Source organism: Petaurus breviceps, unplaced genomic scaffold, assembly GCF_028583685.1.
Source record: "Petaurus breviceps papuanus isolate PSGF00001 unplaced genomic scaffold, PetGlider_PUasm1.0 208, whole genome shotgun sequence".
NCBI classification, from domain to species: Eukaryota; Metazoa; Chordata; class Mammalia; order Diprotodontia; family Petauridae; genus Petaurus; species Petaurus breviceps.
In genome coordinates, this window is record NW_027185852.1 from 24,216,372 (window position 1) to 24,233,131 (window position 16,760).

Here is a 16,760-nt window from a genome sequence, read left to right on the forward strand (position 1 = left end):
CTACCCCACCCCAGGACCTTCCAATCATTCAATCAATTACAAAGTCCCTGTTCTAAATACTACTCCACCCCTAGGCTATACCTTAATTAAGTCCACCACAAAACCCCTCTTCTCAAATGGAGATTAGTTTCCAAACATAGGTAAAGTACCTTCATTTGTCAGTCACAGAGCACAATAAGGTCAAAAGTTCCCCACCCCCAGGATCACAATTGAATCTACCCCAGAGTTACATCAAGTTTAAACACAGCACTTAATACCCAAATGGAGGTCTTTTCTTCATCTTGACACAAGGCAAGTTCTCAGCAATCTTAGTTCCTGGGGAGACAAGGCTTAGCAAGGCCATAAGATACATTGCCAGTCCCTTCATGAATTTATCCTCTGTCTGTAGAACAGTCCTAGAACCCCTGAACACATTAGCAAAGCCCTCTCCCAGGATTTCTGTAAACATACAACAAGAAAATCCTTCTTCAGGGCTTCTGAACCAACAGAAAGGCTCCCAGACCCCTGCAACAACAGCACTGTCCTTCACCAGTGGACAGTATTCATTCTGTCTGCAGGACAGTCTCCAGACCCCTGCAACAACAGTACTGTCCCTCACCAGTGGACAGTATTCACTCTCTGTCTGCAGGACAGTCTCAGGGCTTCTTAGCGAACAGCCAGGTTCCAGGACTTCTTCAACAAAAGGACTGTCTTTCACCAGTGGACAAATCTGGCAAAACAACATCAAAACAGACAGACAAAGTACCAGCAAAACAGCCATGTCTTCTCAGTCCTTGGCAGCTCAGGGGGCAGGTCTCAAAAGTCCAGGGCAATTCAAAGCGGCCACCAGCAATTCTCTTAGTCTCTCTCTCTCTCCACGAGGTGCTGCTTCCCAAAAAAATCTTCCGCCTCTCTCTAGTGTCTCTCCAAATCTACATCACCAGCTCCTCCCAGTTCAGGACTTTCTTTTCACATCAACAAGCCCATCCCACAGGTGGGATTAACAAACTCTGGGTTTTAACACAATCAATTTGAAAACCAAGCCAATACAGGGGAATCTTTAATTGCCATTACTATCACAGATGGGCAAAATCTCCCAGAGCACAACTGGGCCCTTTGTGTTTAGAAACCTATCATTGATCAATCAACAAGCATAAAGTGCCTTGCCCTGTGCTAGGTGAGGAAGATAGGAAGACAAACATCAAACAGCCTCAAGAAGCTGATATCCTGTGGGTGGAGTTCATATGTACACAAATAATTATATGAGAAATAAGGACAAGGTATTGATAGGGCATGGACAGTGGTAGCTGGAAGGACCAGAGATGTCTTTCTGTGTAGAAGCTGATGTCTGAGCTGTCTTGAAGGAGCTAGAGATTTGAAAAGGCAGAAGAGAGGAAGGAACACATTGTAGCCATGGGGGGAGTGGGGGAAGTCACTGCAAGCTTTATAAAGACTGATTTGGAAGGACACAGAAAGCAAGGCATTTATTACAGTAGTCCAGATGGATAGTCATGGAGGCCTGAACTAGTATGGTGGTGTGGGAATAGAGGTCAGGGATTCAGGAAATGCTGCAGAGAGGTTTCTTGGGGGACCATTTTAAAGTTTGTGACAGGGAAGGAAAGACAGGCCAGCACTAGCTGGCTAGGAACCCTAGGTTTTAGGAGAGTAAATTTCGAAGAGTTTAGAGAAAAAATAAATAGGATCCCAAGGCCTAAAAATCTGCAGGGAAAGTCAGCCCAGGAGGGATAGGCCACCCTCAAAAATGAAATTCTAAAGAAACAAAAGAATGTGATTATGATGAGAAGGATAATAGGGATTTGTCTGAAGGTACCAGTGTGGATGCATAGAGAATTCACCAACCAAATTCCAAAGACATGTTGAGAGGATGAAAATAAGGGCAGGTAATGGGGAATAACTATAAAGTCAAGTAACTTTCCATAGGAATGGTGTCAGGAGTGCTAAAATCCAACGCATACCAGAGCCCACAAGGAAGCCCATGGCAACAAGAGATTGGGTTTTTGGTTTTTTTAGTTAAACTGATGAGAACCTAAGCATCAAATATGGGATAGAACCAGGGAGACAGATTTGGGGGGACGGGGTTGGAGTGATAAGAACTGATGACAAAGTGAAAGCAGAACTGCCCATTCTTTGATTTCCTTTTTCTCAGAAGAGGTGAAGGACCTCTGCACTGGAAACAACAGAAAAGTGGCTAATGGGGAGTGAAACTTGAGACTGGGAGATAGAAGGCTAGTTGAATTCAAGTCATCCTCCCATTTTGAAAATCAATTGATCTGGGGTGGCTAGGTAGCTCAGTGAATAGAGCATGGGCCCTGGAGTCAGGAGGACCTGAGTTCAAATCCGTCCTCAGACACTTAGCACAAAAACTAGCTGTGTGACCTTGGGCAAGTCACTTAACCCCAATTGCCCCTCCAAAAAGCAAAAAAAAAAAAAAAAAGGAAAATCAATTGATCAACCAATCAATAACACTGATTAAGCACCTACTATGGGCTAGGCACTGTGCTAAATGCTAGGGTTTCGAAAAGGAAGAAAAAACCGTCCCTGCCCTCAAGGAGCTTACAGTCTAAAAGCGGAGGGCATACAAACAAATATATACAAAGCAAGCTATATACAGGAGAAATAGGAGATAATTAACAGAGGGGAAGTTTCCCGTAGAAGGTGAGATTTTAGCTGGGACTTAAAGGAAGTCTGGGGTCAAGTGGAGGAGGTGCTGAAAGAAGGAGCAGATGGGATTGCTGAGCCAATGTCAGCGATCTCTAAAGAGCTGGATGGAGAATGAAGAGCACAAACCTTCAACTGGTGAGCTTGGTTTTGATTCCTGGAAAAATTATATAGAAATAATGATAACAGTTAGTCATCTACATAGTGCTTTAAGTTTGCAAAGCCCTTTACAACGATTTGATTCACAACATCCTGGTGAGGTAGGTGTTGCTATTACATTTTACAGAGGAGGAAACTGAGGCAGAGGTTGTCCATCAATAAACACTGATAATATCAGTGTTTATTGATCACTAGATAAAAGGGGATATGGGGGGTGGGAAGGTGTAAGGAGACTGGAAAGGTGGAGGTGGGAGCACTTTATTGAAGACTTTAGCACTAAACAGAGAATTTTGCATTTGATCCTGGAGCACTGGAGTTTATTGAGCAAGGGGGTGACATGGTCATGGTTGGGCCTGCATTTAGAATGACTTGTCCAGGACCATACAACTTGTCTGAAGCGTGACTCAGAACAAAGATTTGACTCCAAGTCCCTGCTCTATCTGCTGTACCATCTCTAGAAAAGGAAGCAGCTATTTCAAGGAACAAGAGGGGACTTCGTCAAAACCAGGTCTCATCAAACTAACCTCATTTTTGGTTTTGGATGGGACAGATGAAAGGAATGCTACAGATGCACCTTTTTTAGATTTTAGCAAGTCATTTGATGAACTCTGATATCAGATATGGAAAAGATATGGGCTAGATAATAGGTGGGTTTGACACAAGTGAAATTGGCAGATTCAAAAATAATGACTTAATGTCATCTTGAAAGGTGTCCAGTAGAATGCCCTAGAGTCTGTATTTGACCCTATGCTATTTAACAATTTTTGTCAACTTAGATAAAGGTATAGGGAGCATGCTTACCAATTTACAGTTGACACCAAGCTGAAGGGAAACTTAACATGTTGGATTCAGCATCGTCTTTTTTTTTCCTAAATTCAATTTGCTTTATTTTCAATTTCAAATTCTCTCCTTTCTCTTCCCCTTTCCCCACCCATTGAGAAGACAAGAAAAACAAAACCCAATAAAATATTTATAGATATGTAAAACAAATTTCTACATAAGTTATGTTTCCCCACCCAGAAAAAGAAAGAAAGGGAAGAAAATATGCTCCAGTCTGCACTCTGAATGCATTACCTCTCTGTCAAGATAGGGTAGCATGTTTCATCATGAGGCATTGACCAGTTATTACATCTTTTAATGTTGATTTGCTTTACAATATTAGTGTCACTGTATACATTATTCTACTGTCTCTGCTCACTTCACTTTGCATCAGTTCAAAGAAGTCTTCCCAGGTTTTTCTGAAACCATTCTCTTCATTTCTTACAGCACAACAGTATTTCATTATATTCACATACATAACATTTGGTTAGCCATTCCTCAATTGATGGGTGTCCTCTGAGTTTCCAATTCTTTGCAACCACAAAAAGTTGCTGTAAGTCTTTTTGTATTTATGTGTCCTTTTCCTCTTTCTTTGATCTCTTTGGGCACAGACCTAGTAGCAGAATTGCTACTATGATTCTTTTGTGAAGTCAAACTATGCTGTCTTTTGCCTCATTTCTTACCTAGCCTTTATCACTGAATGGGTGCTGCCTCCGATAAACTGAGACCTGGGAAAGATCGTAGTTTAAAGAGACCACGGTCTCCCACTGCATCAGGGGCCATCACCAGTTGTCCTGACCTATGTCTTGCCACTGGACTCACTTAAGGAGAGAGTGAGGCTGCTGACTTTGCATAGCTCTGCCTCACTTAAGTCCAGTTCACTTGCAAGTCAAGACATCACCCTGCTGATGTCACTGACCCCTCTTTAAGAGAGGACAAACAATACTGAGTCAAAGGATATGCACAGTTGAGTAGCTGTTTGGATATATCCCAAAATGCTCTCCAGAACAGCTGGACGAGATCACACGGTCACCAAGAGGGAGGTAGCGTGTACAGCTCTGTTCTTCCTCCCCATCTCCTATATCCCTGTGTTCCTTCGGGTCTCCATTACAAACCTCCCTTCTATGAGAAGCCTGTTCTGGACCCACTTCATGCTGGTGCCTTCCTTCTGAGACAAACTCCACTGTATCCTGTACAGATCTTGTGTGTACTTGGAGTTTCCTTCATTAGACTGAGCTCCTTGATGAGAGGGACCGGTTTTTTGTTTGTTTTGCCTTATTTCCAGTGCTTCCACTGTTCCTAGCACACAGAAGTCGCCTCTTGACTTGGCTCAGACAGAGGATGGCTGGAGTGTCAGACCCAAAAGGTGGGGTCACATAAGGTAGACACTTAATAAATGCTTACTGTTTGATTACTTCAGAGCTGGCGAATTGGGTTGTTTATAAACAGGTTAGGCTGGAGCTGCTAGGTGTCATTATCTTTATCTCTCCTCCTAATTTGGGGCTTATTTTGATCTTTGCTTAAAGATTTGACTGCATTAGACATTAGGTTCTGGTACTGCAATGATTCTGCACCAGCAGTGATCATCTCCATCCCATCTGATCCCCCTAGAAACAGCAGCTCCAGTCAGGTAGGAGGGGGCTCTGAAACCTGCCTATAGCCAGATAGGGGAAAGGGAAGCCTAGTCTTGAAGGCAGGTTCAAGAGAGTCCCTGGTAGCAGCTGAGGCAGAGGATGCCACCCTGATCCTAGAGGCACTGGCCCTCCCCCTGGTTAATCCCAGCCCTACCCCTGCACCCCTGCAAATGCATACTGACCTTCCCCTTAGGCCTGCTGTCCTCCTGGGGTTAACCAATATAGCCAGCCCTCTTCAGGAGGAAGGCCTTCTCAAATCCTCCCTGATCTCTTGTCCCGCAGCAGTCCTGGCAGAGAGGGAGGGCAGAGAAGTTGGCGATGTTTATGCTTGTTTTACCACTTGGCCTCTGGCAAAGGGGACGTTCTTAGCTTCATAACTCCAGAGCAAGAAAGAACCTCAGAAATCACCTAGTCCAGTCCCTTTCTTTTACAAATAAGGAAACTGAGGCCCAGGGAGGTTTCAAAGGTCACGCAGCTTTTGAGCCCAGATCTTTGGATTCCCAAGCCAGGGAGGGCTCTTTTTGCTGTATCCTACCTTCTCCTCAGGGTTCCACAGAGCTGGGATTAGAATCCAGGTCTCCCAACTCTCAATCTTGCATTCTCCTCACTACACCGTTTTCTCAGTATAATTCCTAGCTTACATGGGATGCAGAGAAGCTAAAGGGACAGTTGCCTGAGTAACCTGGGCCTCATGCATTCAGTCTGTAGCTGCCCCTGACCACTCTTTCCCAACCTCCTTCCTTCCTACGTTGACTGGCTTCTTCCCTGGCATTAAAAGCCCTCACCCAGGAAGCCAGGTGTTGCAGTGGATACAGTCAGGTCTTCCAGACCTGGGTTTTGTATCTGACCCTTACTAGCTATGTGCCACTTGATTTCTATGTGCCTCAATCTCCTCATCTGCAAAATGGGCATAATAATAGCACCTACTTCCCAGGGTTGTTGTGAAAACCGAGATGTTTGTAAAGTTCTTTGAAATATTAATGTGCTATATAATAATAATAACCATAGCAGCAACAATAATAACTAACATTTTTATAGCATCTCCTATGTGCCAGGCATCGGACTAAGTGCTTTACAAATATATGTCCTTTGAGCCTCACAACAACCCTGGGAGGAAGGTGGTATTATTGTTCCCATTTTACAGTTGGGGAAACTGAGGCAGACAGGTTGACTTGCCCAAGGTCACAGTAAGTGCTAGCAATTAATTGAATATTTGAGGAGGAACAGAATATTGATACCTGGGGAGGTCAGGAAAAGCTTTTGGAAGGAGGAAGCACCTTAAAGAAAGACAAGTATTTTGAAAGGTGAATATGAGGAAATGCATTCCCGACAAGAGGAAGGGCTTGTACTGACGCCTGGAGGCAGGAGTTGGAATGTTGGGGCTGGAAACAATCCCTAGTTCCGGTTTGGCTGGAAAGTAGAGTTTGTGAAGGGGAGTGATGGGCCATGAGACTAGATCGGTTGACTGGAGCCAAGCCCTAAATGGCCTTAGACACCAGGCTGAGGTGTGTGTCTGGTCCTGGAGGCGATGTGGAACGCCTGGTGGCTCCTGAGCTGGGGAGTGCCATCGTCTGAAGGGCAAAGCAGCTTGGGGAGGAAGGATTGGTGTGGGGAGAGGAGTGGAGACAAGGAAACCAGCTGGGAGGCCATTGAGATTGTCCAGTTGAGAAGTGATAAGGACCTGAACTAGGGTGGTGAGTGGAGAGGAGACTGTGATGAGCATCAAAGAGAAGTTCCTTACCAAACAAGACGACTTCTTCCATTGCTGGACAGCTCTGATTGCTAGAACATGTTTCCTTCTCTTGAGCCCACATCTGGCTCACTGTGACTTTCCCCCACCTGGTCCTCACTCTGCCCTTGCCTGAGCCTCAGCGGTGATGTTCACAGCCACAGGGGTTAGGTAGCACAGTGGCTAAAGCATCAGGCCTGGATTCCAGAAGACTCATCTTCCTGAGTTCAAATCTGACCTCAGACACTTACTCGCTGGGAGACCCTGGGCAAGACTCTGTTGGCCTCAGTTTCCTCATTTGTAAAGTGAGCTGGAGAAGGAAATGGCAAAATCACTCCTGTATCCTTGCCAAGAAAACCCCAAATGGGGTCACGGAGAAAACTGAAAAGTGACTCAACAACAGCCTCTGAGCCCAGAATCACAGCTCCTTCCACAATATCCCACTGCTTTCTCTATTCGGGTATAACCTGAGTGGGATGGTCAGTGCTTTTCCCACAGTGGCATTGTTTAGTGAACTCTGACAGGTCTTATATGTGTTCAGCCGGTAGAAACCTCAGAACCAAGCAGGAATAAGTGGCTAGAATAGGGAGTCCCCTCCCCCTACTGGTTCTACCCCAGGAGAGCATCTTTCCTGTTCCCTCTCCAGCAAAGGTTTGGGGCTATGTGAAGTCTTAAGGGATCTCTGGCTCCCAGCTGCAAGGAGCTGTCCCAGGTTCTAGAATGTCTCCTTTCATAGAGCTTGTGTCTGGCCATCCCTCCCCTCCCGATTTGGCTTTGTCTTAAATAGTTAATCTGAGAGCACCTCTCTTGTCATTCTCCCAGATGTCAGAGTTGCTAGTTATCCCTCTGCCCCCGTCAGCCCACCCAGGAAGCCTCAGTCTATAGATGAGGGATGAAGAAAGACCCCCAGAGGCCATACAGTCTAATCCCCTCCTTTCAGAAATAAGGAAACAGCTCCAGAGAGGTTATGAGTTTCAGAAGCACTTACCTAGATCCTTCGACTGAGGGCAGCCACTGTTTCCTGTTTGTCTCTTAACCCTTGGAGCCTGGCACAGGTGTGGAATCTATTGTTGCTTGATGGATAGATCCAAGATCGTTTAGACAAACCATTTTGAAATCCTCAAAGAATTGTAAGCAATGTAGCTATCACGGGGGTTATCTCATTCCCACCAGCCCATGCTGCCTTCTTAGAACAGAGAAGGGTTTATAACAGAAACTATATTGAAAAATGTGTGTGTATGTGGTCATGAACTTTAGGTTTAGAATCCTTGATCCAATTCCCTCATTTTACAGAGACATAAACTGAGGCTAAGGGAAGGAAAGGGACCTGAACAAGCAGATGTCCAGAGTTTCAGTGCAGTTTAATTTAGTTCAATAGATAGGAAGGGCCTACTGTGTGCTCTGCTCTCTGCCTCCGGGCAAATAACCAGGGCAATCTTGCCAAACAGCAAGTAAAATGGGAAGCTGTAATTTGTTCAGAGGCATCTTTGGCAGGAAAACAAATAAAAAAGCCTAGAGGCATTTGACCCATTTCCATCGGAAGCCAGTGCCTGCTCCCCTGCCTGGCGTATAAGAAGCCAGGCAGAGACAGTTACCCCCTCCCTGCTTCCCAGAGGCAGCCCTTTCAATGAGCAATAAATGCCAGTTGCTTAAATGGCTTATGAAGGGGACTAGCCTTCTCCTGTCAGACTGTTAGCCTCCCAACTCTCTTGTCTCAGTCTGGCATTACTCCCTCTGCTCTCCTTGGGATCCCCAGGTACGATCCTTGGGGCTTGGGGGCTTCAGAGGATGAGGATGATTCAGGAACTAAAGGCAAAGGCCAAGAGGGGTTGGGGCCCTAGGGGGACCCCTGGGCAACCTTGAAGAGCCAGTCCAAGCTCATGTCCTGTCCCTTCTCTTTCTGGGCCTTTCTCTCCATTCTCTGTGCCCTATGTTTTCATCTCTAGTGGCTGAAGACACTCTAGTCCTGTTTTCCCAATGAGCTGTTCTCAATAAAGGTGTTAATATGAGTCCACTGTCTCCTTCCTGCATTTCTCTTGATGTCAGGGCTCCTTACCTACCTAGAATCCTTTCTACTTCCTCATCTGTGTGCAGGCTGGTTCCTCTGAAGTAGGATGTAAGCTCCTCCAGGACAGGGGCTGTTTGGGGCTCTGTCTTGAATCTCTAGCACCAAGTATTTGCCCTTGTTTCTAGGGGAAGTGGAGTCCCATGTTTTCATGTGAGTAGGGATCTCCCTTCATGAAAACTCCCTTCACGGATGCAGACCAGTAACTAATCTTCGATTTATTTTTATTTCTTAAAAATAACTACTTTTTCAGTTCCTCTTTAAATACTTGTTAAATCTAGAAGTTGACCAAAAACCAAATGAGTATTTCATATACAAAGCAGAATGGGAAAGGAAGACAACAGATGAAACCACAGATGTGAATTATGAAGTTTGCTTTGCTCTTCAAGTATATAATAAATTCAACTTTCATCTCCCCAAAACTGCCTGGCTTGTCTGTCAGTAACTGATACTTACCACCAGTTACTGGGAACTCTGGGAGCAACTTGCCCATGACCTCATGACTGCTTCATATCAGAGGCTCAGAATTTTAACCCAGTTCTTCTGGAACCCAAAGGTGGCCCTCTGGTCCATCACGCCATGCTTTCTCTCACATAGTAGGCAATTAATAAGTGTCCACCATATTTAAGTTTGGAGGGAAATTGCAAGTTTCAGCTTGATGGAAAGAAAAATTTCCCAACAATGCCTTGGGAGATGGCAGACTCCCCTCTCCCCCGCCCCCACTAGAGAAGGGCTTGGGCTTCTTCTGGACTTAGAGTGGGGAGAGATCACCCTCTCATTTTACAGAGAAGGAAACTGAGGTCCTCAGGGAGGTAAAGTGACTTACCCAAGGGTATGTGAATCCAGGTCCACTGGCCACAAATCCAGTATACTTCTCACCAAGCTGCCTCTTCCTGCCCTGAGCCAAGTGGAGGATGGCGGACCGTTTGTTGGGGAGATGGTGGGAGGATGTCTTATTCAGGGAAGGACTGGACCGACTGGCTGTCGAGGGCCTGTCCAGTTCTAAGGCTCTGGGCCTTGGCCTTCAATACGTCAGGGCCCTAGGCCTTCTCTCCCAGGAGCCTCTGCAGGCCAAATCTGTACTGGCTCTGGGCAATGAGAGGCCTTGTCTCCTGAGAGCAGTCTCATCTCAGAGGCACCCATGCCCACGCACTAGCCTGACACTCATCCTGATGCTGCTGGCTACACTTTCTGTCATCTGAGCCTCACAACTATTCTGTGAGGTGGTTGCACCAGGTCCTGTCATCCCCTTGGAAGTGGTGGAAGAACATACAACCTGACAGGCATTTTTTTATTTCAGAGCATTCTCCAGGGAGAGAAGGGGACTGGGGAGGGGGTCACGAAGCTTAAATAGAATGTCAACCCTGTATAGACTCAGGGACATTATGGTGTTGTAGAGGGAGCACCTGAGACCGGGAGGCCAAGGACCTGGCCTCTGCTCATGGATCTGCTCACAGCTCCAAGTAAGCCCTTGGGACCTTTTCCAGGCCTCAGTTTCCTTCTCTACAAAATGTGATTTCTGTACAACTTACAGATTTTCTGTGAGGATCAAATGAGATGATTTGTGTAAACTTACACATCTTTAAGTGCCATAAAATGAGAGCTGTTGTGTTAAAAGGGAAGTAAGGCAGCTTCCTAGTGCATGGAGCTTGGGCCAGGAGTCAGGAGTTCAAATCTGACTTCAGACACTAGTTGTGTGACCCTGGGCAAGTCACTTAACCCTGTTTGCCTCAGTTTCTCATCTGTAAAATGAGCTAGAGAAAGAAATGGCAAACCATGACAGTATCTTAAGAAAACCCCTCAAGGGATTGTGAAAAGTCCGACACTTCAGAACAACAACAAATTATGTTTAAAAGGAGGGGGTGGGACTAGATGACCTCTGAGGCCTCTCCCAGCCCTGACATCCCCTGTTCTCAGGTGCCTCCCAGCCCTGACATTCCTCATTCTGTGCTCTAAAGCCTCTTTCCAGTTCTAACATTCCATAACCCTTCCTTCTGTTTTCAGAGAGGCTGCAAATCTTTGGAATACAATGCATCACCCCTTTACCTCTTGGGTGATTTGTCTGCTACCTGAGGACCAGAGCAGGAATGCTCAGAGTTCCTCAGCACAGGGTTGGCTGCAGGTGACACATTTTCTACCTAGAATAACTTGCCAAGGCCACTCGTTCTAAAGATTAGCAGAGTAGTGGGGGCCATGTCAGGTCAGGGGCTTCTCCTTACAGAGCTTAGGGACCATCCTTTCATTTACAGGTGAAGGAGAGAAATGATTTGCCTCAGGGTGAGGGTCACACAACCAGCTGGAGCCTGGCCTTCCTGACTCTGCGACACGTTCCTTCCATGTCACTGCTGACATGCCCATCCTCCTGGACAAGAGGCAGGGTTTTCACTGGCTGTCTCCTAAATCTCAAACTCCCTCCTTTCTCTTTTCCCCCTCCTAGCTTCCCAGGCTTCCTTCAGTTCCCAGCTAAAGTCTTACCTTCTGCATTAGCCTTTCCCTTTCAAACCCTTCCCGCTGTCAGCCTAGCTATTTGTAAAGCTGTGTATTTGTACTTGCAAAGTTTCTAAGAAACATTATTTGCTTGTTGTGTTCCCTAGCAGGGTGTGGGCTCCAGAGCAGAGACTGTCTCTTGCCCTTCTTTGTATACATAGCAGGTACTTAATAAAAGTTTGCTGAGTGACTGACCGCAAGTATTAACACCTTCACTTTATGAATGACTTGAAGCTTGGAGAGAAGTGACCTACACACAGTAAGTCCAAGGCTGGAGCTTGAAATTCAAATCTTCTTACACTGGTGCAGGTTTTTGAGGGGTTTTGTGTGTATGTGTGTTGGATTTCTTTTGTTTTGTTTTTTAATGGGCTCAACACTTCTCTTGGAAGCAGCAGAGAATTAGGGCAGCCAAATTGTAAAGGGTGGGTGGAAGCAGTCGGGAGGTCCTCCTCAGAGAACCCCCATCACACTCCCTCTCTCATCTTCCTAGAGCCACAGGACCTCAGGTCCCTGCTTTCTCCAGTCTTCTCAGATTTTTCCCCAGCCTCCCTTCTAACGCACCTGTAAGGTGAATTTGGAGAGGAGGGCTGGGAGAGGAGACAGTGCAGTTCAAACAGTGTCCAGCAGGTGGCAGGACACACACATGTGGAGGGGATCTTGCAACCACCCCAGGGATAGGGACTGAACCCAAGATCTCAAGGGTGTGTAGAAAAGTCCTTCTACCCACGCAGGTGGGCACCTTCTGTGCAGCCAAGACTCCCAGAGCAGGGCTTTTTAACCACTTTTGTATCATGGGGTCCTTCGGCATTCTGGCGAACCCTTCTAAGAGCAAAACTTTTAAATGCATGAAATAAAATACACGTGATTTTTTTAAAAAGGAAAACAATTACATCAAAATCAACATAACAAAATATTTTTTAAGACAAGTTCACGGACTCCAAGTCAAAAGAACTGCCCAGAGCCCTTAGAGATTGCACAGTCGACACACATCAGAGACAGGGCTCAGATGGGGGCCTGAGACCAGCCTTCTCTCCACTGGGGCACACGGGGAAATGTCACTTGCATCTCAATTTTCAAAAGCTAGCCCTGAATTCTGAGAATGGAGTTTGGGGTCCTATTGAGATTGTAACTTAAAGAATGGAAGATGGGACCAGAGAGGGGAATCCATCAGAACCATTTTCCTGATGAAATTTTCTGAGCACTGGTTTCCCTTAATTCCTTGTTATTCAAGGCTCTTCCCAGCTGAATGCTGTAGCCTTGGAGACAGGACATGGGTTCAAATCTTGGCTCTGTTTGCTACCTATAATCATGAGTCATCTCTCTGGGCTTCATTTTCCTCCACTACAGCCTATAGGACCTCTCAGGTCCCTTAAACTCAACATCTATGAGCCTGACTTTCCAGCTTTTGCTCACACTAGTCCTTTCCATGTACACTAGCTGCATCAAACCAGGCGATACTATTTTGCAAACATGTCCTGTGCTTTCCTGCCCCCATGTTTTTGTTCAAGCTGTTCCTGATTCCTAGGATGCCATCCCTGTCAATCAGCCATTTAATTTCTATACATTCTTTAAAGCCCAACTCAGAAATCAGCCCCTCCAAGAAATCTTTCCTTTACCTCATTAGCATGATCCTCGCCCACCTCCTCCACATTGCACATTTCCTTTTGTACTTCTCCACTCTTTTATCATAGTAGCTAGCATTTTTAAATTAAATTTTATGTTTATTTTTAGTTTACATCATTTATTTCCACAAGATTTTGATTTACAAATTTTCTCCCTGTCTTTTCCCTACCCACCACCCCAAAACAGCGATCCCACTGTATACCCCCTCCCCCAATCTGCTCTCTCCTATATCCACCCCAATCCCCTTTCCGACTTTCCAGTAGGGCAAGATGGATCTCTATATCCCAGTGCCTGTATATCTTATTTCCCAGTTGCATGTAAAAAAAATTATATATATATATATATATCTTTTTAAATATTTGATTTTAAAACTTTGAATTCCAGATTCTTTCCCTTCCTCCCTCATCACCCACCCTTACTGGAAAGATAGGCAATGCGATACAGGTTGTACATGTGTAGCTATGCAAAACATTTCCATAGTGGATATATTGTGAAAGACTGACTATATTTCCCTACATCCTATCCTGCCCCCCACTTGCTCTATTCTCTACTTTGACCTTGTCCCTTTTCAAAAGTGTGTGCTTCCAACTTCCCTCCCCCCAACCTGTCCTCCCTTCCATCATCCCCCCTCTCATCCCCTTCCCCCCACTCTCCTGTAGGGTGAGATACCCTATTTAGTGTGTATGTCATTCCCTCCCTAAGCCAAATTCAATGAGAGTAAGGTTGACCCATTCCGTTTTGCCTTTCTGTTCTTCCCCTCCATTGTAACAGTTTTCCCTTACCTTTTCTATTTGAGATAATTTACCCCATTCTGTCTCTCCCCATCTTCTCTCATTATATTCCTCTCACCTCTCAATCTCACCTTTTAAGTATCATCCCTTCCTATGCCCTCTATGTATACCTGTACACATATATACATACACTCACATATGTATTTATATGCCCATATACCCTCCTATACAGACATATATATGTATATATCTATATATATATTTATATTCCCTTCAACTATTCTCATACTGAGAAAAGTTTCATAAGTTACAATTATCATTTTTTCCATATAGGAATGTAAATAGTTCAACTTTGATAAGTTCCTTATGATTTCTTTTCCCTGTTTACCTTCTCATGTTTCTCTTGCTTCTTGTATCTGAATGTCAAATTTTCTATTCAACTATGGTTTTTTCATCAAGAATGCTTGAAAATCCTCTATTTCATTGAATGACCATATTTTCCCTTGAAACATTATACTCAGTTTTGTTGGGTAGGTGATTCTTGGTTTTAATCCCAGCTCCTTTGACCTCCAGAATATCATATCCCAAGCCCTTTGATCCCTTAATGTAGAAACTGCCAGGTCCTGTGTTATCCTGATTGTGTTTCCACAATATTCAAATTGTTTCTTCTTGGCTGCTTGTAATATTTTTTCCTTGATCTGGGAACTCTGGAACCTGGCTATAATATTCCTAGGAGTTTTCTTTTTGGGATCTGTTTTAAGAGGTGATCGGTGGATTCTTTCAATCTCTATTTTCCCCTCTGGTTCTAAATCATCAGGGCAATTTTCCTTGAGAATTTCTTGAAGGATGATTTCTAGGTTCTTTTTTTGATCATGGCTTTCAGGTAGTCCAATCATTTTGAAATTCTCTCTCCTGATCTATTTTCCAGGTCAGTGGTTTTTCCAAGTGAGATATTTCACATTGCCTTCTATTTTTTCATTTGTTTGGATCTGTTTAATAGTATCTTGATTTCTCATAAAGTCACTAGCTTCCATTTGCTCCAATCTAATTCTGAAGGAATGATTCTCTTCAGTGAGCTTTTGAGATTCTTTTTTTCCATCAGGCAAATTCAGCTTTTTAAGGCATTCTTCTCCTCACTGACTTTTTGAGCCTCTTTTGCCATTTGAGTTAGTCTATTTTTTAATAGACTATTTTTTTTCTATTAATAATAAATAAACTAATATTTTCTTCAGTCAGATTGTTGACTCTTTTCATGATTTTCTTGCATCATTCTCATTTCTCTTCCCAATTTTCCCTCCACTTCTCTTATTTGGTTTTCAAAATCCTTGTTAAGCTCCTCTATAACCTGTAACTAGTTCATATTTTTCTTGGAAGCCTTTGGTGCAGGAGTTCTGACTTCGTTGTCTTCCTGCCATCTCATGCTTTGATCCTTTTTGTACCCAAAAAAGGAATCCAAAGTTGAATTGCTGTGCTTGCTTTGCTTCCTTTGCTTGCTCATGTTGCCACTCAATTACTTGACTTTTGAGCTTTTTGCCACAGTAGAACTCTGCTTCCAGAGAGGGGAGCTTTTCCCAAATCACTGGGGTTTTCACAGCCGCCAGAGCCATTTTAGTTGGGTGCCCTCTCTGACGCTTCCACAAGCTCTGGCACCTGGTCACACACCCCAGGACCTCCACCCTAGACAGTGATCGAGATCCAAGCAGGTTAAAGCAAGAGTGATTACCCCATCAGACTGGTGGCTTGGTCCCCTTACAATCTGCAGGCCAGGAGCTCTGAAGCAGCCATGCTAAGGTGGCCACTGCACCTCAGCCACTTTTCCCTCCCAGGGCTGAGGCCAGACCGCACTCCCAGACCCCCCCTGTTCCCAAAGTCCACACTGACTTCTCCCTTTGTGTTTGGCATTTATGGGTTGATAATTCTGGAAACCACTGCAACTGCTGATGATCCACTCTCCCGACGTCCCTCTAGCTGCAGCTGGTCGTGGCTGCCCTGAGGCTAAAACCAGGAGGTCAAGTGGGGCTGGGCTCTGCTCCCAGCACTCTGTGTTGAACCCTTCCTGTCCATCTGCCAGGCTGCTTTCAGTGGGAGATTTGTTTCTCTCTGTCGCTTTGTGGGTCTGTAGCCCTAAAGTTTGTTTAGAGTCATTTTTTATAGGTATTTGAGATGGTTATGGGGGGAGCACAGGGAATTTTCCTGCTTCTACTCCTCCTTGGCTCCACCCCAGCTAGCATTTTTATAGTATCTGAGGGTCTGAAAAGTTCTTTGCTGTTGTTACGTCGTTTTGAGTCATGTCCAACTCTGTGACCCCATTTGGGAATTTCTTGGCAAAGACCCTGGAGTGGTTTGCCATTTTGTTCTCCAGCTCATTTTACAAATGAGGAAACTGAGGCCAACAGGGTTATGTGACTTACCCAAGGCCACACAGCTAATACGTGTCTGAGGCCAGATTTGAACTCAGGATAATGAGTCTTCCTGATTCTGGGCTTGGTATTCAATCCACTGTGCCACCTAGCTGCCCACAAAGTTCTTTCCATAATCCCACTAGCTAGCATTTATATAATACCTCACAACACTGTAGAGTAGGTGCTATTGTTCCCATTTTGAAGGTGAAGAAAATGAGGCAGGCAGTTATTAAGGGATTTGCCCAGAGTCACACAGCTAGTGCCTCAAGGTAGGATTTGAACTCAGGTCTTCCTGCCTCCAAGTCTGGTACTCTCTTTGATATACCACCTAAGCTGCTTAACACAGGTTATCTCATTTCATCCTCACCACAACTACACAAAGCAGGTACTATTATTATAATTATCACCCTCATTTTATAGATGAAGAAACTGGCATTAAATGAGGTTAAGTGC

The 16,760-nt window shown here is 44.8% G+C and overlaps 1 long non-coding RNA gene across 1 annotated transcript; it reads right to left on the reverse strand.

Moving 5' to 3' along the window:
• Positions 1–1,035: 1,035 nt before the first annotated feature.
• Positions 1,036–7,300, reverse strand: LOC138165194 (uncharacterized). The gene is made up of 3 exons (XR_011169302.1): positions 7,012–7,300; positions 5,453–5,557; positions 1,036–2,815 (listed from the first exon to the last, which is right to left on the reverse strand). It is a non-coding gene; the product is annotated as an uncharacterized lncRNA (long non-coding RNA).
• Positions 7,301–16,760: the final 9,460 nt, after the last annotated feature.